At 31.0% G+C, this 22275-nt stretch overlaps 1 protein-coding gene across 1 annotated transcript in view; it reads right to left on the bottom strand.

Moving 5' to 3' along the window:
• LOC143200605 (orexin/Hypocretin receptor type 1) overlaps positions 1 to 22275 on the bottom strand; it is a 1081956-nt gene that overhangs the window by 926826 nt on the left and 132855 nt on the right. The gene's annotated exons all lie outside the window — the stretch shown is intronic.

The raw sequence follows: 22275 nt of genomic DNA, 5'->3' as shown, positions 1-22275 counted from the left end.
ATAAATAATCGAAGAAATTGCAACAGACCTAAAATATATAAAAAACAAACCTTTTAATATATAAACCTTCATTATACATATAATCACTGCTAAATTAACTATTGTTCAAAAATTAGAAAATACCCTGTCATTATTTGCATAAAAATACTACAATAACACTTCAAGTAAATGTGTTCGTATTATAATTTAATATTTTTAGAACGCTACTTATGATAATAACCGACAAAATGATTAGTTTCTTACCAGTTGTTCAATTGTCCTTATTTTTAGAATTTGAGGTTTTAGTCAGTGCTTTTAATTTGAACGCAGCCTTCTTTAATATAATAATCTTTTTATTATTTAGATTTCTTTATATTATTTTAGAGTGCAGTGTACTTTATAGCCTTCATAAAAAAGCTACAACAGGACGCACAATACAACACACAACAGAAATACAATAATATGATAAAAACGAATCATATTTCACTTGAGCAGTAGAATTGTCTGTATTTTGAGACAAGAAGGATGCCTCATGTGCCGAATTGTAGATAAGGTAGGAGTTTATAAAGGTGTCGAGACCAAAAGTGATCTGAGCGAAAGTCTACAACAAAGCAGCTAACATTACCTAATTGAAATTAAGGTTTAACTGCGATTCAACATATCGCTATTTCAAATAAACACGAGAAAAGCCAGTTTGGAATATATCCATAAAGAGACGTTTACTTTCCACTAACCAGCTGGACGCCTAGCAAACTTAAAACCGAGATTAATTAGTACTCATGAGAGAAATAAACTGGAATGGGTATATTAAAAATAACGAAAATTTTCTAAAAAATGTCCTATCAGATTTAACAGACGTGTTTTTGTACTTCGACGAAAAGGATAGCGGGCCTCAGAAGCGTGTCTTGTGCAGACTGATAGTATGATGGTAGTAACGTTATGGTTTGGGAATGCTTTGAAAAACTCAACAAAAACAAAATCTGAAAGGATTTCAGAAAAATGAAATTTCTTCTGGAGATCTAATTAGCCGAAATTTTATTTTCCAAGAACATTCCTCAAAGTTATGCCAGTGCAAAAACAATACGAACAACACGAAGAAATTTGTAAATAACGAAATTACCATCACAATCTCCAAACCTCTTTTATATGAAAATAAAATATAATATATATAGAAATAAAAGTGTATAATTAATACGAATGTGATTGAAGACATTGCACTCTCAATACTTAAATAAGTTAATATAAAGAGTGGGTAATATTAGTGGATTTATTGCACATATTGTAGTAATTTATGTATTTATATGTACTAAAAAATGCAGCAATTTTGACGAAACTAAAATTTAAAGAAAAATGTATTATTTTCCTGTCGCTGGTCATTTCGCCACTATAAACCACATATAAAACAGTACGGTGTTGACACAAAAAGAATGGATACAGACGTATATGACAGTGTATATACAAAATTCTATATAAAATAAAACTAAAATGACCAACAAGAGAGACTAAAACTATAAATAGTGTATACACCATTTAAAAATGGACACAAAGTAAACAAATACAAACAAGACTCGATCCAGACCTCACACGCTAGCAAACAGACCGATGTAGAGATTTCATCTTGATTCAGAGGTACGACATGGTGATGAAGGGTAGGAACGTGAAGAGGAAAGAAAGGAGAAGAATGAAATAAAAGATATAATAAATAAAAAAATAAAAAAAGAAGGAGAAAAATTTCGTTTTCATTTTAAAGAGTTCGTTATGATTAGGATAAGGTCAATGTGAAAAGATACTTTACTCCTCAGTCATCTCCGGTTTTGGTGCATGCGCACTATCCTGTATAGAATAAACCATAGAAAGGAATAAACCATAATGCATTCCTTTTCTAATAATGGTACTTTCTTTTTGAGTGGAACGGTACAGTCAGTCTAATCAAAATAAACTAGGATATTTAAATTTTGCGTTGCATGATTCTATAGTAATAGTAACTAAATTGTTGTATTATTCCTGGTGGTTTAACATACATTCGTTTTAAAATAGGGAAGAATGAGGGTAAATGCAGAATATAATGTTATATTTAAAAGTTATAAAATCGAAACAGGATCAATTTTATTTATAGTGGGAATATTAACTGCCAAATTTATAACACAATATTTTCAAAGACATCGAATAGGTATCAACATATCCCAAAATTTAATGATTTTAGTAATGACTTAAATTTAATTTTATATATAAGATGTAGCGATAATTTGTTGGGAGTGAAAGTCGAGGAATGTGAAATTCAGAGAAGAAGAAATTGGACAGAATTTTGCTAAGATATAGGAACAGTGTAAAGTAACACTGTGAAATAACTAAATTTGCTAACAAAGGTAGATCTGTATCAAATAAACAATATATAAAACAACGCCCCAATGATCTAGTGACAAGGAAAATACAATGCATTGTTATAAAAGAGTATAAGTAAATAAATTATTGTTTCGTATTGATTGAGATTTCTTTCAGTTTAATAGTACGATAATCCATTCACTTTAGGCTAGTAAATGTACAATACGTTAATCGAAAGCTCGAGATAGTCAATTCATTAATGGGATTTGTGGATCAAGAAGAGTATCGATCACAGTTGATCATGATATTTGGAGATTTTTAGAAGAGTTTTACTGCTTTCATATATAGCGGTAGCTCTTTCATTTGGTTTTAGCTATTTTGGCTGGGTTTGATCTAAACGATTTTGGTCTTTTTATGACAACGTTTATTTATAAAGTTCTTGGAAACTTGGTTAATTGTTCAACTATGTAAATTAATTTAAATATGGTGTTTTTATAAAAATAGAAAGACATATAGAAATTATTCTTATTATTTCATTTTATTTAATAATTTTTTAAATAACATGTGTTATGTCAAATAGTGTTCAATATTTATTTCCCTCTTCATTTTTCATTAAACAACATTCAACAAAGTTTCAATGTAATATGATGTTTTTATAAAAATAGAATGGCTGGACTTATATTAATTATATTTTTATTATTCCCTTTTATTCAAAATTTTACCATTTTTATTTACCTCCTGAACCTACTTACCTACTTACATATAAGTATTTTTAACATTAAGTCTAATAATCACGATAAAAAAAAGTTAAGTAAATAAAGCTGTATGTACGCATACGCCAAACTCGGATTATCCTAATTTAAAATTAAATTGAGTTCAATGTGCACATACGCCAAATCCAGAGATGACTGAGAAGAAACGTATTCTCAATATGAATAGGACTAAATCAATATGGATACAGATATTAACAATGGAAGAGGAGGCTGTCGATATTAATTTATTTAATTTAATTTTTTAATTTGCATTAAATATATTTAACTAATTTTAAATAAATGTTAATCTGAGGTTTGAGTAAGATTTTAATGTAATTAATCATAACTTATCTGTTTCGCTTTCGTGTCATTTAAGTAACCTTAGATTTTTCAAACTTCTGCAGAGTAGTGTACTGCATAAAATGGTTAAGCCTACGTAAGCGAAAACTTTTTGATTTAAAAACGCGCTTTTTACAATCCCTACATTTTTCCATTATTTGCGACAGGAAACGCCACCTTGAGACCTTTACCACCTATCAAATATTTTCATATTTTCTTTTGTTGATCGTTTACCTTTAAAAATGTTACCATTTTCTTCGCCTTTCAATTTTCCATCCGGATCACAAATATATTTTGTCCTGGATAAAATTTCAGACAATGTTTTATAGTTATAAATTCCTTTCGGGCCTATAGTTGTAAGGAAGTCAAGATAGATTTCTTCCCGTTAAATTGACCTCTTTTAAATTAAGTAAAATTATTTTTAATTGTTGAAATAACTTATTTTAATAATATATATATGAAATACAATTGTTCTTATTTTGATTGCCTTGACGAGAGTTTTCAGTAATATACCGAGGTAATCAAAGAACATGGAAAGCTACATTGAAAAAGATCCGAATTATTTGACATTTTTCAAAAGATCGTTTACAGAAGACAAGTTTCAGGCAATACGAGTCTTAGCTAGTCTTCGGTCAAACAATTAGACTTAGGTGAATAAGTATAATCCCGTATTAGGGGACCTAAGTTTTTATCAGTCTCTGGTCAAACAAGTCTACAAGTTAACTAACAATCCAAACTATTTCTTCTGCTAGTTCAATATATGGATATATCACAAAACACCAGAATATTTAAAACAATGGTTTCCAATTGGGATTGTCGGTCAACCACAGTATTTTGTAATACACGAGGTGTACTTTATATTGACGATATACAAAAGGGTAAAACAAACATCGGCGAACACTATTTAGGGCCTTTAAATAGATTTAACATGTTTTTCGTGTATATACAAAATTCTATATAAAATAAAACTAATTTGACAAACAGGAGAGACTAAAACTATAAATAGGATCCCAAATATCTTTCATCCTAGATAAAATTTCAGACAATGTTTTATAGTTATAAATTCCTTTCGGACCTACAGTTGTAAGGAAGTCAAGATATATTTCTTCCCGTTAAAATGACCTCTTTTTGGCCTATATTTTTAATTGTTAAAATAACTTAATAATATATATATGAAATACAATTGATCTTACTTTGATTGCCTTGACGAGAGTTTTCAGTAATATACCGAAGTAACCAAAGAACATGGAAAGCTACGTTGAAAAAAGTCCGAATTATTTGGACATTTTTCAAAAGATCGTTTACAGAAGACAAGTTTCAGGCAATACGAGTCTTAGCCAGTCTTCGGTCAAACAATTAGAGTTAGGTGAATAAGTATTATCCCGTATTAGGGGACCTAAGTTTTTATCAGTCTCTGGTCAAACAAGTCTACAAGTTAACTAACAATCCAAACTATTTCTTCTGCTAGTTTAATATATGGATATATCACAAAACACCAGAACATTTAAAACAATGGTTTCCAGTTGGGCCTGTCGGTCAACCACAGTATTTGGAATACACGAGGTGTACTTTATATTGACGATATTCAAAAGGGTAAAACAAACATCGGCGAACACTATTTAGGGCTTTTGAATAGATTTTATATTTATTGGAATCAAAAACCGACCGCATTTGACGAGATAGAAATTATTGCTACAAAAATACCTAAATTGGACTATAAACTGCTACCTCATTCATATCCTCCAGAATTAGCTTACTGCGACTATTTCCTGTTTCCAATCCTAAAGAGGTTACTGAGTGGGATGGTATTTAGACCTATTGACGTGCTCGCTGAATCAAGTGGCTATTTTAGGAGGCCTGAGAAAACCTTATATTTGGAAGTATTAAGTTAAAAAAAAATTATACTTACCAAGCCGCCCTCAAATCTATACATTTTAAATAAACTTCTCGTTAAAAGGCCACTTCATTTAACTAGCTTCATGTTTGTTGGATTCAACAACTGTATTAAATAAACATAAATTAATATATAAACCAATCGACAAAAGGTTCTGGGATGGCTTTAAGTATAAATTGATTGACACGTGTGTGATTGGACGAATCGAACATTTGACTGAAATGTGACCTTTTATGTCATGAACTGAAATTTCATAAAAGCCTTTACTAAAATTATATTAGCAATGAGAAAATTCCTGTTAATAATTTTGGTGGTCCCATTTCATTTCAAGACAAAAAATTATTAAAAGACTAAATGTAATAAAAAAAAGTTTTGTAAAACATCTACCACCCTAACCAAAGTTAGCATTAGATTCGGCAGATTTCAATTGGATATTTTAAAAATTGGAATTGGAATTTGAATATACGCCAAACTCCATGCATAATTGCGTGAACTCTGAAAACAAACTCCCGTATAGGCAAAATCTCGCAAGGATAAATAATTCAATTCGAAACAAAGCTACAGGTAATCCACCGACAACATAAAAGTAAGTTTGTTCCCGTTCGAATTTCAAATTCATCCCACTATTTCGAATCGACAACACGGCTTTCATGCCTAACGTGTTTGTACAACCCGAAAACGCTTCAAACATGATTTCGTCGTTAAAATCCCTACAGCGACACAGTTTGTCGAAGTAATTTTTAAACAGTGCCGTCAAAGGTTCCACTACTGACTTTGATAAAATAAGCCGCAGACATTTTAATTACAGTTATATCTTGTGCTTATTCATTTACTATCAGTTTCATGTTTGTATCAGCCTTTGTTTTTGGTCCTTAAACCTCATGTGAAGTCTAATAAACAATATAATAAACCAACTAATTTAGAAAATGTTTTTCTTGTATATCTGAATTTTTAAAAAGTAGTAGTATTTTGGTGATCTCTCAGTAGTCGATATTCGATTACAATTAATAGAATTAATCATGTCTCACCTCATTAAAATAGCGAAAAACTACGCATAAATTAGGCAGGCAGTTCGTTAAAACTATTGACTTTTCAAAACTAATATTAAACTCACTGATAAAGTACACAAAAAATAAAATGTCTGAAAAATAATTGGTTAGTATAAACTATCATTACTGATACCTGTAGAGAAAATATTTTGTTAGTAAGGCAATTATTTGGTTGAAGATTCGTTCCCCCGAATCACGTTGGCTCAAATCACGTGAATAGCCCCTGACGTCACATTCTACGAACCAATTAAATTTGTAAAACCCAATGTAATATTATATGTATTAAAAATAATTATGTTGTGATGTCTTTAGTATAATATTCTATGCAAACACAAATACTATAAAATATAAAAATACTAAAATTTAAGTATATATATATATATATATATATATATATATATATATATATATATATATAAATTGAAATAATAAAATATAAATATAAAATAGTTGCAACCTAATTGAGACCTAACATATCTCGTGGCAAATATAATCAAAATTGTTTATAGTGCCTTTTTTCATATTCCTTTCGTGCTGTTAATATAAATAGAATGCATTTTTGTACCCTCGTACTGAACGCAGACTAAGACCATATCTCTTAATATTTTATTTACTCATTAAACACAAAAATATTTTGAGATAAGTTATAATTGTTTTTTAAATTTTATTGTAAAAATTGTGGATCCGATAATTAAAATGAATAATACCAAAAACTAATATTCTAAGCAACGGCGACAAAAGATCATATATATAAAAATTACTGATGTATTGTTATTATGGTAAAGTCAAGGATTTAAATCAATAAAACACAGATAGTAGGATCTATTAACAATAGAATAGAAGCAACATAAGGTTATCTCTTGCCTATAGATTCAGTCTCAATTTGTTTAGGTCTATGAATTGTATTATTTTATTTTGTATTAATGTATCATTAAATGCAAACAAAAAGAGCATTAAGTTTATTATCTTCAAACATTTGTTGAAGAATGTATATTTCTGACTTCATGGGTTAGATCCAAAAGACCCACCTATCTCAGGGTTAACATTAACCCAAAACATTGATTCAGTTTCTTAACCAAAATAAATGTATTTCTTTTTGGCTTTCTGAAAAACGCTGATCGTACTCTACTTCGGGCACACAAAAATGGCGACACAAACAAACTGAAACAAACAATGGCTTTATAGAAATGAGCCAATAAAATGCCTTTGAGGAACAATTCAAATGCCTCGAGAAAGTGGCCACAGAGCCTCTGTTGGAGAACCCAGGCAAAACAATTCCCCGATTTCGCATATTTGAGTTAATTTTTTGCATACTTTATGAACTAAACTTAACATTATTCCCATAATATTAACATATTTATCTGGCGTCATAGATATTTGCTGCCTCAACCCTTTTACGGAATATACTATGTATTAGATTATACAATGTGTCTAAATTTAAGGTAATATATTGAATAATAGAAATAACATATGGTAATATTTTAAATAATTTTTTTAATCTCAATGTCTTTAGTTATATTAGTGAAATTTTTACATTTCTGTTAATTTTAACTTCCAAAGGTACTTATTTTTTTATGTATTTATTAAGACTTTCGAGACTCTTCGAGCAGCAAAGTATTTAACGTACACATGGTACAGAAAGAGTCCGTAACTGTTGGTTAAATAGAATTATAGAAGAACGCTTGAAGGTTTGACTTAAAGTCAAGGCCAACATAATGAACGACTTCGAGCTAATATAATAACACTTTTTTCCATAAAATTCGTGAATTCAATTCTTGCTTATGACAAGGATAACATTTTCTATTTTAATCCCAAATTCATTAATTATTTTAGTGAAATATCGTCTACATTTCTGTTTATTTTAAATTCCAGAGCTACTTATTTTTTATGTATTTATTACTACATAATGTAGAAATAGTCCGGGACTGTCTGTTAAATAGAATTATAGAAGAACACTTCACGGATAAGGTTAAAGGACCTGATTGCAAACACAGGTTTGATTGAAAGTCTAAGCCAACACAATTAACGAGTTCGAGCTAGCATAATAACACTTTTTTCCATAAAGTTCGCGAATTCAATTCTTGCTTTCAAATGGCATCATTCGAATCTAAAAATATCATTCAAAATAGGATGGACGTCAAAATAAACACAGGCTGTTAATACCACTACGTCGATGAAGAAGAGAAGATATGGCATCTTTGGGAACGCCTTTGTAACATCATAACCAATTCGTCCAGTTACTCAGCACATATAGTTTTTAATTGTTAATATTTCTTACAATATTAATATTAACTCTTGATGCAGAAACATATTCATTACCAGCAATAGTTGATTGGAGATTTGTTACCAAATACTTTTACTTTAAAAAATGCATTTAAAAAATTATTTGGACGAGAATCCGAATAATTCCACAAGAAATTGTTATATAAACAAATTTTGAAGGCAGTATAGATATAGTGTGTAACTGTGGTGTGTAACTGTGGCAAGTGAACAAATTAAGCGACCATAAAATGTCAAAGTAGTAAAACTGTTCGAAAACTGTGGGTCCACACGAAGCTTGAAAATATTATAACCCATTATATTAGTATGTTTAAGCTATGTGTAATAACTGTGTCATATTTTAAACTCTACTTAGATTAGGATCTAGATATGGATTTCAAAATTTCGAAGAACAATGTTAGCACAACTTGCGAGATAGTGTCTAATTAGTTGTAATATGAGTGTCATATGTTTTTTAAATAATAACAGTAATAAAAATAACAGGAAAATAATTAAAATGTATTGACAGTAAAATGAACCAATGATAACATCAAAAATATCAAGAATAATGTATATATTGGATTTCATATTAAAGAAATACAATTATAAATCTAAAGAAATATTATCCACAAAAGAAACAATAATGATCCTTTATTTACTCCCTATCGCTCTGCCCATCATCGACGTTTTCCTCGGAAAAAAGCTCCATAATAAAAGAGATCTACAATAATAAAATTAATACCCTTATCGTTCGTCTCGATAAAAAAAAATCTCGAGGAATAAACTGGAAGTGGCCGTAAAAGTATTGGCAAACAAAAACAGGCTTCAGCGACTGCCGTCGCAGATAAAAACGAATTTTCCAAGGCGGAAATACGAAAACGAGAACAATTTTTTGGTTGATGAATGGCGGAAACATAAATAAAATCAACTGTCTGAAGGAAAACCGAAATTTACAGACAGGATATGCCAGCTCTGACTCGCAGAATGTTATTATTCATCGAGGTCTGTTTTCAAGACATAATAATGACATCAAAATAATATCAGCGCCAAAGGATATCGACAAACATTTATATTATTCCGAATAAATTCATTAATCATTAAATGAAACACCATCAAGTGAAAACGGAAATTGGCTCCAGGGTAGACTCTGGAGAAGTATAGAACTAAGGAAAAGAAAACTGTTACGTCGAAGATGCTATTAACTGCTTACATGTATTATGATACTAATATTTCTTTAATAAGACATTATTGAAAGGACTTGTACTCCTGGTAACGTGTTTATACCGCCTTCAACGATGTTATGTTTGGCAGCTATCCAATCATCGATCTATTTTGCTACATCTACTTTGACAGTTAAGCTATGCTGTATTAATCTCAAGACGTGTCGAACATCGAATGTATTGCCTGTTGCAATATGTAAATTCATTTTAAACTGGAAATAAGTTTTTCGTGCACTTTTTATTCTATTGGTCTGGTTATAATAATAAAAAAATTAGTTATAATAATTAAAAATTATAATCCAGCAAACCTTCTTTTGGTGTTTGCTTGTTTTTTAAATTTATCATTTGAGAATTACTGCTTTGTATATTATATTGCTCTAATTGAAAAGGCCGAAGCCAACTAATAGTGAGGGTCAGAAATAGATTGCGTCTCTAGTCAGTTACTTTCAACAGGAACAAGATAATAGAGGCCCCCTCTTGCTACTAAAACGCCTACATAGTGATTGATACTATTAAATATAAAGTTGGTAGGATTGTATTGGAAACATTTTTTTTAACTAATTAAAGACTAAAGACTAGACGAACATTAGATGTAAAATGACTAAAATCTATCTAAATATGAAGAACAATATATGTTAGATTCATCAAATGAAATCCGCTAATATACGAAGGGTGTCGAATCAACATAAACCTATTCGAGATAAAATTTATAAAATGTATAGAAACAGTGAATACACAAACAAATTTTAAAAATTTAATAGAATTATTTAAGAGAAAAAAAAAGATATTAATTAATATAGAAAAACTGTAGAAAATAGTATTGTAAGGTGTGGAAACTTTGTGTGCATAAGTATGTGCATTAGATTAGAATGTATGAGGCGATGACTACTAATCGTTTTATAGATATAGCAAATGCATTAGTGAAAATGCAGATATTAAATCTAATTTAATCAAGAATAATGTACACAGGTAGAAATACAACAGAAGAAACTTAGGAGAATACAGTGATAATGACTAGATAAGGAAGCACGACAACAAAAAAAACGAGAACTAAATGTTGAAAAGTGTATATGCTCTCTAATGAAAATAATATACATTACTTGGATATATAATTGTCACCACAACATAAAATCTCAGACGTGTTGAGGAATAAAGTTCAATTTAAATTTCACAAAATAACTATAACCTACAAATTATTGTAGATCTTTAATCGGCGGTAGTTTAAATCCCTTAATATTATATACATTAGATGTATCATAATGTTAAAATAAATTACATTTGATAAAATTATGTTTGTTTCATCATATTATTTGCATTATGTTGTTTTATATCAAAACCAAAATAAAGTAAAACTAAGAGTTGAAGCAACATTGCGACGTTTTGAAGTCCTAAATTTAGATGACGTGAGTTTAGTCTTTTACTGGATACACTGAACAACGAGTGGTCAAGTGTTGCGATGCAAGAGGATGACTGCGTCAGTCGCTAATGTATGTTTCCGGTAAAACCTTGCGCTGATCCCACCACATGTAAAGCAAAACTTTATGGCCATGGATATTCCGCTTTGGTGGCTAAATGAATACCTCCCATGAACTAACCGATGACTATCTGCGCTTTGGTATATTGTAATAGATCTATTTTTAATAGCCAGTCACATTATATCACAGAAAACTTTTCTTTTGCGGGGAAGCCGCAATGTTGAAGAAGTTCGGAATTTTATTTTTAATAAGTTTATCTGGTAAACATTTAATTTATTGTGTCAACAATATAATAATATTGTATCAAATTGTTGAAATCAACCAGAAGCGACAACTGGATTTAGATTCGAATTTTTTTCGAAAAATCGAAAAATTTTGAGTGTTCCACGATTAGTATATATAGACATTGAATAACTCAAAAATAAAAATAAATGAAAGACTGTTATTTTATATAGAAAAATTTCAAAAATATCAAATTTAACAAACAGATTAGATTATTTAGTATTTGTTTACAATAATATATTGCATTTTGCACCAATAATCATATGATTTATCGCGTTTTTAATATAACAAGATTGGAACTTATTTAAATACCTATTTATCAAAGGAAAAATTCTCAGTTTTGTCAACAAACAATCAAGCAAATCTGCTGAACTGAAGTGTTCGAATCTCTAAGAGTATAATAACACAAGTTACATCGACTTAGGAGTGATACGTTTTCAAAGCCTTTAAAGCACTGAGTAAATCAAAGACCATGAAATATTTTAATAAACTTATTGAACCACTACCATGATGCTCCCTAATATATACTGATATAACCTTCTAATCAGCATATTCTCACTCATCAAACATGTCTTAAATCAAATGAAGTCTTGAAAAAACTTCGAAGCAAACAAAACAACAAATAGTCCTGCTGTAACATTAACTACAAAAGAATAACAGAAAAAAAGATATTTTCAATATAAAAGAACCAAAGAACTTTTATTATCAGCCAAATACCGGACCTCGTCATCCATTCACAGTTCACAAAACCTCTACGGTGACATTCTATGGTTTAAAAATGTAAATTTTATGGTACAATACAAATAATTTGCTGAGTAATCTAAATTTGGAAGAAAATATTTCTAAAACAATTCAAATGTATAACCTTTAGTGTGTAAAACTACGATTGATTTATTTATTTTACTACTGAAACTAATGTGTAAACTGGTACATGAGAAAGCTCTTTAGTTTCCGCGAAATGTTGAAATAATTATGCAGCAAATTCATCTAATAGATTATTGTTTCATTATTAATATGTTATAGTAAAGTTTAACATACACACAACATCCTAACATGTGCATCAACAATGGCTGCAATTAAGGAATGGCTTAAAGTATATAACATAAATTTTGAAGAAACCATGTTAAAGAATGAACTATTTCAGTATGTTGCTTGGTAAATAAAAATCATATATTTAATTGCATTTCACCTAATTTACTTTTTTAGAAATAAACCTGAGAAATATACATGGTAGATAAGATTACTGAACGTTATGGTCAGAGTATTACGACTTCCTCCTCATCACTGCATATTTAATACAATTGAGTTGATATGGGGTATCGTAAAGACTTATTACAATAGATATTCAGATCGAAAAAGATATTCAAACCAGAATCCTGTATGGATTAATGGGAAGAAGCATTCTCGGCAATAAGTCTTTCGATTTGGACGAGCTCGATCAGACACATTCACGAAGTAATTGATAAATGGTGGAATCGTGAGCAAATTTTTGATAGATTGTTAGTAAACGGCTTACTTATTTACTACTACTACTGAGTTACTTTACTACTGAGTAGTGATTCTGAAAGTGACAGTGATTGAATAAAACATTATGAATGTTGGTTTATGACACAATGCTGACAATTATTGTGTTATTGTTCAGAATATATATGAATGTTTGGTTAAAATGTATGAGGGGTGAAATAATACTAACTGTTTTGCAGATATGGCAAATGCATTAACGAGAATGTGTGATTAAATCTAATTTTATCAAGAAACATGTATACATGTAGTAACAGAACAAACTAAGGCGAAATACAGTCATTTTCAAATTACTTTACAAAGAAGCATTGCATCGAAAGAAACAAGAACTATGCGAAAACGGTAAAACAACTCTAACTTATAAATTATTGTGGATGCATAATTAATTGTAGTTTTAAGTTCTTCGATAATATATGCATTACATCTATTAAGCTGTTAAAATAAATTATATTAGATAATATTGTTTAATTAATTTATTTAGATTTAAATTTTGTTATATGTCAAAGTCAAAATGTATTAAAACTCAGAGTTGATGTGGCAACATTGTGACATCCCGTGGGATCACTGCTATTTTGAATAAAATATATGTTGAAACAAAAGGTTTGCAAATTTTCTATGAAAAAACTATAAAGAAAATTAGTGGAAAGCTAAACTGAACATATCGTTATTGAACTTAAGTGTATTGATGGATAAAATTAAAAATATGAGAAATGTATTACCTCGTATCAGATACGAGGATTATCCTTGATTATGAACCGACGTAAAATTCGACTTTATTGTCGTAAAATGATGGGTAAAGTTAAATCTCTCGTTATCTATTATATTATAATAGTAGTAATTAACCCCAGTAAAATGCTGGTACTATTTAACGATAATAATCAAATAAGTTTATTATTCTTGTAATGAATGCGTAGATATTATACCGTCTGAAGCAATAATCCTTGGAATATTATATGTTTTGTGCTATATGACCCTAAAAGTCACATAAACAAATAAAAAGTCGACTATGGAATCAGTTTTAGAATGACTCTTAAAATACAGTTAAATTAACATTATAATCTTAAAATAAACAAAAAATAAAGGATAAATATCTAATGAATTGCAATTCCATTATCTTAAGTATATGCAAGATAAGAGTGAAAAATTGCATATTATTTTACAGCATATCTTTCTCCAAAAAGCTTTATTAGGGATAATATGTACAGATCAGGTCCAATAGTGTTTTTCACAAATAAATTGAGAGTGGTTAATATAAATTATCAACACGCTCATAAATTAGACACCTGAGCCTGTTTCAAACCATTTCTATTCGAATTAAGATAAAAACAAATATGTTCTTCTAACATTTTTAAACAAGCTTATAATCGATTCTCTACTTTTATATGACATTACTATACAAAATTGTCACAAAATAAAATTGTAATTAAAATTGCGATTTGCCAACATTCACAAAATATGCTGATTTATTAACACATTTTTCTGAGCTGATAAAAGCAATGCTAAAATTAAATGGTCGTGAACATAATAAATCAGTGAATACAGGTTAAAATATCTAATGCCTAATTAGCTCATTATCTGATTTTCTTGTAATGTAATAAATAGTAATGTCTTCTTTCCCTCTTTATCATCAGAGTAAGGGAGAACATATATCGGGACGTTCTTTTTTTGGATATATTATAGACATGCACAGGCGTTAATCATATCCATAGCAAAAGCAATTTTAATAATATTCACCTACTCAACTCAAAGATATGCAGTGACATATATTTACTATCTTTATAATAGTGTATATTTTTATATTATTAATATATTCAAGAATCAAGAGCCGCATCTAACAAGAAACTTAGTTAAACATGAAACAAATATGTTCTCAATATATGTAGTACTAAAAAAATGTACAATTCAAATGGACAACTTACTCTATTGCAGGACTTATAGGGACTTTTAGGAACCTCCTACAAAAGATCTACTTTACAAAATTCCTAGCTACTAGATATAAATATATAGGTTACTTATTTTCTAAATACCATGCACAGAGCAACGAAGATGCTAACCTTTCCTTTTTAATGAATATTGACACAAAATTTTTGTCCAATATAAAAACCTGTAAGCCTGTAAGCCTAAGTCCAACGTAAAGCTTCATAGAATAATAAAGTAAAATTAAATCAAAAGATAAGATTAATATTCTTATTGATTTGTTGATTCCATATTTTCTTTATATAACAATATTTTAGAAACATAATTTATATATATATTTATATATATATATATATATATATATATATATATATATATATATATATATATATGTATATATATATAAAACATATTTCTAACTTTCTAAAGCACTAAAGAAATATAAGGTAGTCTAAAAATAACAGGGATATTTATGTTGGTGAATATGAAGTACAGTAGCAATATAAAATATGTCAAAAATATTTAGGAAACAATGACAAGGGTACAGGCCAAGAGGTCAGCAAGCCACATGCTGAAGATTGAAGTATAAAAATGAATCAAACTTATATCCTGTATATAAATATAACTGCTATCAAGATAAATTTTGCAAAGGTAGTTTTTCGGATTTATTGGTGTAGAAAATAAAATCACCAGAGCTTTTATAAAAATAATATTAACGTTTATAAAAAAAAACAAACAAGTTAGTTTTACTTATTTATATATAGGAAAACAATTACTATTCAATTATTAATTTTATCTGAATTGATACTTTACTTAGACCATTATATTTTATTAAATTAACAACTTGTTTTTTCTCTATTAATTGGTTTTAAAACTAAAGCTAAATAAATTTTATTTCCGGATTATATTCCTGTGATTATAATGTATTATATCTATGATGGGAGATATGTGGTGATAAGAGTACTTTAAATAAAATTGTAATATATCCACAAAATGACCCATTTGCTAAGTAAGTGTAATAAGTGTTACTAAATAATAATATTTTACTAAAAATTCATACCTTACACACGTATTTTCGTATTGTCTGCTGCTAGTATGCTTTATTAAGTAATGCTAAATATATAGATCAATCGAAGAATAATATAAACATAACATTACCCTAAAAAGCACCACTCGTAAACTAGACTCGTAAACAAAGGCGCATGGCCACTGCATTCGCCAGCACTAACACAGCATGTGCATATGGCAATGCGAAAAGGAATATAGGAATTGGTGAAAAGTCGTGCATGCTGTACTTATGTGATCGAATAGTAGTGATGAATAAGATATCTAGACATAGCTAGTTTGTTTTATGTTCAAATAGATTGATCGTCATCGGGTGTGTATCGGTTGCTCAACAAGTGGCCTCTTCTTTCCTCAAATAAAATAGTTTTTCAAGCGAATTAATAGTTTTTATGTTTATAACCCTTTCTTTATATTATAAGCATTGATACGTGTTCCTGTTATCATATAAATTATACAATCATGCATCAAAATATCTTGGCAAAAGATGCATATATATTAATTATTCAATTGTGACATTATTTTGATAAGTGATTGTGAATTATAAAAAGTATTTATAACAAAGGGTAATAAAGAAATTATTTTATAGTCTATTCAGTAAAGCATCCAATGAACGTCATCAAAATATATATCGTCTTCACTTCACAATATTGCCGCATTAAATATGACTTTTTACAAACTGCAATTGGCAATACATTTGACATCATCTATTACTGGATATACATGATTACTAACAAGGTTCCATGGAAAGTGTAAGGTACAAAGTAAATTCACAAAATTTTAAACGGTCTCAAGTTTTAACAGAGCACGTTTTACTTTTAAAAATTAGCTATTCTGCTGAAGCTTTGTAATATTTGCTCTCATGACATTTTTTTTTCAAGCCCTATTTTCATTTACCATAAGTTGTTATTGGTGTGCCCTGATGCGCGCTATTGGAAACCTTTTAGTCGCTTCCACTGCAGAATAGCTCGAGGAAGCCGTACTCAAACTAACTCGTGATATTCAGTCTTCTTACGAATCTGCCATAGTCGAAATTTCATCAGAATCCCAAACGTGGAGAAACAACCTTCCCGCTCCTCTTAAACGTGAAATTCGCATCAAAAACGATCTATGCAGATTAGCTCGATTCACTCTTGATGCTGCAGACAAAAGGGTATGCCGAGCATACAAGGGGGTAAGGAAGGCCGTCTCGACCTGGCGAACGATGAAATGGAACTCATTTCTCACGGATCAAAGACTGGATGGCCCCACTTCTTTCTGGCGTGTATCCAAATGCCTCGTGGGGAAGACTCACAATATCATCCCCCCCTCCCTGAAGTCTGCGGTTACAGGAAATTTCGCAGTCACTGACCAAAAAAAAGCAGAGCTCCTCGCAGACACCTACGAGGCTCAGATAAAATGCCTCCCACCCGCAGAGAGCACTAAAGCTAAAGTCAACGACACTGTCATGAACGAATCCAACTACATCAAAAGACCAGTCACCCCAGCTTTTCTCCTCAAACATTTTGTGTCTCCAAAGTCTCTCCAGACCATGATTGGCAAACTTCATACCAAAAAATCTCCAGGTTTCGATGGAATATCAACGACCCAATTAAAAAATCTCCCGCATAAGCAGCTCGCGGAACTGGCAAACATCATTAACTCCATCAAGAGGCTGCAACATTTCAACATGAAAGGAACAAAATCATCTCCATCTGACTACAGACCCATCAGCCTTCTCAGTGCCATTTCGAAGTTTGCCGAGCGGGCAGTACTCTACGCTTTCAACTCTTTCACAAAGGACAACAACATCATTCCTGAGGAACAATTCGGCTTTCGCGCTCACCACTCATCCGTCCATCAGGCTACCCGTCTGGCCGCAAACATCCATTACACTCTTGACCAATGTAAAAAGTTGGAGTAGTACTTCTGGACCTAACCAAAGCCTTCGACAAGGTCTGACACGACGGTATGATCGCAAAATACGTGAGGTTAGGCCTCCTAGAAGATCTAACTGCTCTTTCCGCTTCTTCTCTTCTAATACTTTCCAATCGAAAACAAATCGATGCTGGCCTACCTCAAGGTTCCCCGCTGGCCACAGCCTTATTTAACTAATAAAATATTAAAATGAAGAGTTTCAGATCTTTTAATAAAAGAGCACATTGACGTCGCGTCTGCGCTGACGACACTGCTTTTTTCACGACCTCCAGGTTCGAACTTACAATTCATGAATGTTTACTGAAGCAGCTTGATCATGCGGTCAAATGGTTCTGATTCTGGAGGTTGAAAATCAACCCCCTGAAAACCGAGGCCATCATTTTCCATAAGAGACGTTACGCACTGCCCGTCTCGCAACTTGAGATCGACAACGCTATAATTCCATGGCTGGATAACGTCACGTACCTAGGTCTCCACTTCGACCGACGGTTCGGTTGGCATTCCCAAATCCAGAAAGCAATCCAGAAAGGTTCGGGTATGGCCTATTTTCTCTAGTCTGCCCTTCTAGCAGACTTCCCATCTCCATCAAATGCTTATTTTACAAGATGTTAATTCGGTCCATACTCCTCTACGGATCTAATGTCTACTTCAAGTTTGTTACACCCAACCAAGTCAAACGGCTTCAAGTTTTCCAAAATTAGCTCCTAGGAAGAACCCCAAGCGCTCCAGGGTTTGTCAGAAATAATTAAATTTATAGGGAAACTGACACTACAGAAATCAAGCCCTTTATATCTCAATCATTCCACAGACAACAACTCAGCTCAAACTCTTCTGAAAACGCACTTGTTCGGGAGCTGGTCGAGATATTGGGAGCTTAGTCACCGCTAAGCTCCCCCCTTTTCCAGGCTGAAACGACCTCATTAGTCGCTACAGTCATAACTTTTGCACCCATATGACAGTATCCTGTCGTGTGTTAGCTCAAGTTCGCGATTAATAGAATCGCCGTGTCCTCGTGTCCAACAACGGCTGCCCGATCAGCGGGTGCCATATCCCCAAATTTAATGCAGAAGTAGTAGCGATCCACGGGGGTCAACCGCGAGGCGGTTTCGGTTTAGTGTATCGGTAAGTCCAGTGGCAGTCCTACATAACCCGGTCCAACTTGTCACTCCAGGGCAAGTATCCGCGACCAGGTATGCGTCATGCATTCCACCGTCTGATTTTAGGCCAGAACAAAAAAAGAAATTAGTTCTTTGCTTTCAGTAGTATTTCGCACATACTTACGTCCTCATAAAAAATAAATTTCTTACGTTAATCTATAACACAATCTATAAAATGGATGAATTACTATTCTTTAGTGTCAAAAAAGCTTGAGAATTGGCTAGACTGATTTGGCTAATTATATTTTAGGAATAATTGTGGAACATGTATAGAAAAAATTGGGGGGAGATAGGCAACAATTTTATATTCTTATACACAGTGTTACAATCATCAATGATCTCGCGGTTATTTTCTGACTATAAATGTTGAATACCAATTAAAACAATATGATAAATACGAATTTCGATACATAATTCGTATCAAAAGTGATTTCGAAACGTACTGAACTTGCGATCCAGTAAACATTTACCACGACTAGAATTAAAATATGTAATAACTGTTGATGGTAAAGCATACTTTGTAAACATTACTCTATTATTTAGTGATATATAATAGTAAATAATACCACATAATAATAACGAATTTAATGCGAAAGAACGAAAGACCTTTCCATGCTTCTATTATTATAAAGCTGACTTCCAAGTCGAAGTAAATCAAATGCCTCACATACTCTATGCACCGATAGGTAGCGGGAGTTAAAAATTATAATAATCGTATTGGTATGTTACAGCTGTATCCTAGAATGACTAGAAATTAAGCGGATAGGCTTAGTATTCAGCGAGTTCCTGCACATCAAGCATAACTATAGCGAGCACGATACAACAAAATTAAGCGGCTCCTCAGAAACAGCGCTCCTGTAGTGCTAACAAATCCGTTACAATTGGGAAAATGACAATTGTTTGTCAATATTATAGAGCTTTAAAATAGAGCCGTAAATATACTGAGTTGTGTTGTGTCGATGGGATAAGAAAATGGTTCAAATACAAAATTCATTAACCTCATTAATTTCTAGAATGGGATATGATTCTAACCGCTTCTCGGATAACATTCAAAAATATAATGGTTGTTTCCAAATTACTTCGGTTGAATCTCATATCCGCTCTCAAGATATAATACTATAAAAGTATTTTAATAACATTCAAATTTGTATCAGAAATAAGTTAATAAAATTATGTATGAATTACAGAAACACTACCAGCAGTCAAGTAAACTACTGTCCATGAAGTTCACGTTTCTTCATCATAAATGATCCAAAATAGCATTATATCAGATCCACTCTGATTGGTATTAAATTTTTATCAGCCAATTGGCTCATCTAGTAATATATAAAATTTGATTGGGTATGCGTCGAAGGCATTAAGATGTTCATGTTGAAAAGAATGAATCTGTAAGTTAACAGTTTAGGTTCTAAAAGACTTCGCAGAATTAGAAAATTGCAATTGATACCTATTCGCGGGCGTCCTTTAGATATAACACAGCGAAATATCTCTTTACTCACATGAATATATTATATCAACATATATATATATATATATATATATATATATATATATATATATATATATATATATATATATATATACATATATTATCAATGATATCGAGGTATTAGTTAAATATGTAGAAACTTCGGCAAACTTTTCAACAAACAAACGGTTCCTTCTTAGAGTATATCAAATTGAGATGTATTAAAAAACGACGGCTCCTATATACATTTTTAATATAATACAAACTCTCAATATAATACAAAATATAATATAGGCGGTAATTTTTTTCTCCCTAATAAAACAGAAGACGGAAATGAAAACGAATTTATTCCAAGAAAAAACGCCGTCAATGTCCATTTTCTCGTCTATTAGCTACGCACATATTCACCAGATAAGTTCTTTACGCTCCGTTGAACACTAAATTACTTAGAAAATTAACAGATTCTATTTTTTATGAAGTACTTGATTTTAAAGAATATTATTTATAAATTGTTTTGGAGAATAATATAATTATATAACAAATCATAATATAATGTAACAGAAACCAATAATATTTAAAAAATCTGTTTAAAATAAATCTGTTCTAAGATCAAAACTCTGACAAATCGATTAATAATTTATAAAAATAGTTACCGAGACCGTTAAAATATTTCAATATAAAAGCAATTTTAGCCGGCTTGGGTGGCGCAGTGGAAAAGGCGACAAGGACGGTGTACCTACTGTTGTGATAGTCGTGGGTTCGAATGCTAGGGCATGGTCGTGAATTTATGTTTGATATTTGTGATCGTTTAATGTTTATGATTGTCCTAGATAAGAGTGCAAAATCCAACAAGGATCCCAGCCACGCCAGTAACCAGGCTGGATGAGACCGTATGTCTTCTAAGATGATTCATATGTCTGGATGGATTTTGAATGTCATATATTGACATATTATTGGATGTCTTCAAAGTTGGTCACTCGCCGGTCGGTAGGCTTAATACCGAGGACCGTGATTCGGAGCCCACGTAAAACTGTCCAGTCCAGATAAACCCCAAAAAGAGACTTTATAATATATTAAAAAAAGCAATTTTATGCATAGCTTTATTATTAGAAATGAGATTTGGCCCCAGTATCATGATTTTGAATCAAACCAGGTAGTTGTAACCACATAATCTCGAAACATCGCTTCCCCATAATGATAATACAATAACTTAGTTTATTACTCTCTCATTTTGATTCAGTTCACAAGACGAGTTCTCTCACAATATTCAAAGACCTTTATGGAAAATAACAATATAAAATATTAAATAACAATATATAAGTTATTATATAGATTTCTTTGCCTTTACAGGCTGACTATCTTCACATTTCGCAAACGCATTTATGAATAAAGATTTTTATCGAATGAAGAAACTGCATTGGCCATTTACAGTAGTCCTTCGAATTATCTTCTTAATGTTGAAATTCTTTCGAATTGCTCTGAACTGTTAAATGGCATTAGAAATTAAACAACAAGTACAATAAATATCTTGAACAATTATCCAGTAAAGTAAATATACAAGCTTGATATAAAACAAAGCTCAAATAAACTCTAATACAATTCGAGAAACGTCGCAAATTAAATTGAGATGTTTACCAAATATAAAATTAAAAACGGAGGCCG

This window comes from Rhynchophorus ferrugineus, unplaced genomic scaffold (genome assembly GCF_030347505.1).
Source record: "Rhynchophorus ferrugineus isolate W39M unplaced genomic scaffold, kcgeb_rfMv2 rfM8, whole genome shotgun sequence".
In the NCBI taxonomy this organism is placed as follows: Eukaryota; Metazoa; Arthropoda; class Insecta; order Coleoptera; family Curculionidae; genus Rhynchophorus; species Rhynchophorus ferrugineus.
This window is presented reverse-complemented; position numbering and strand designations above follow the sequence as displayed.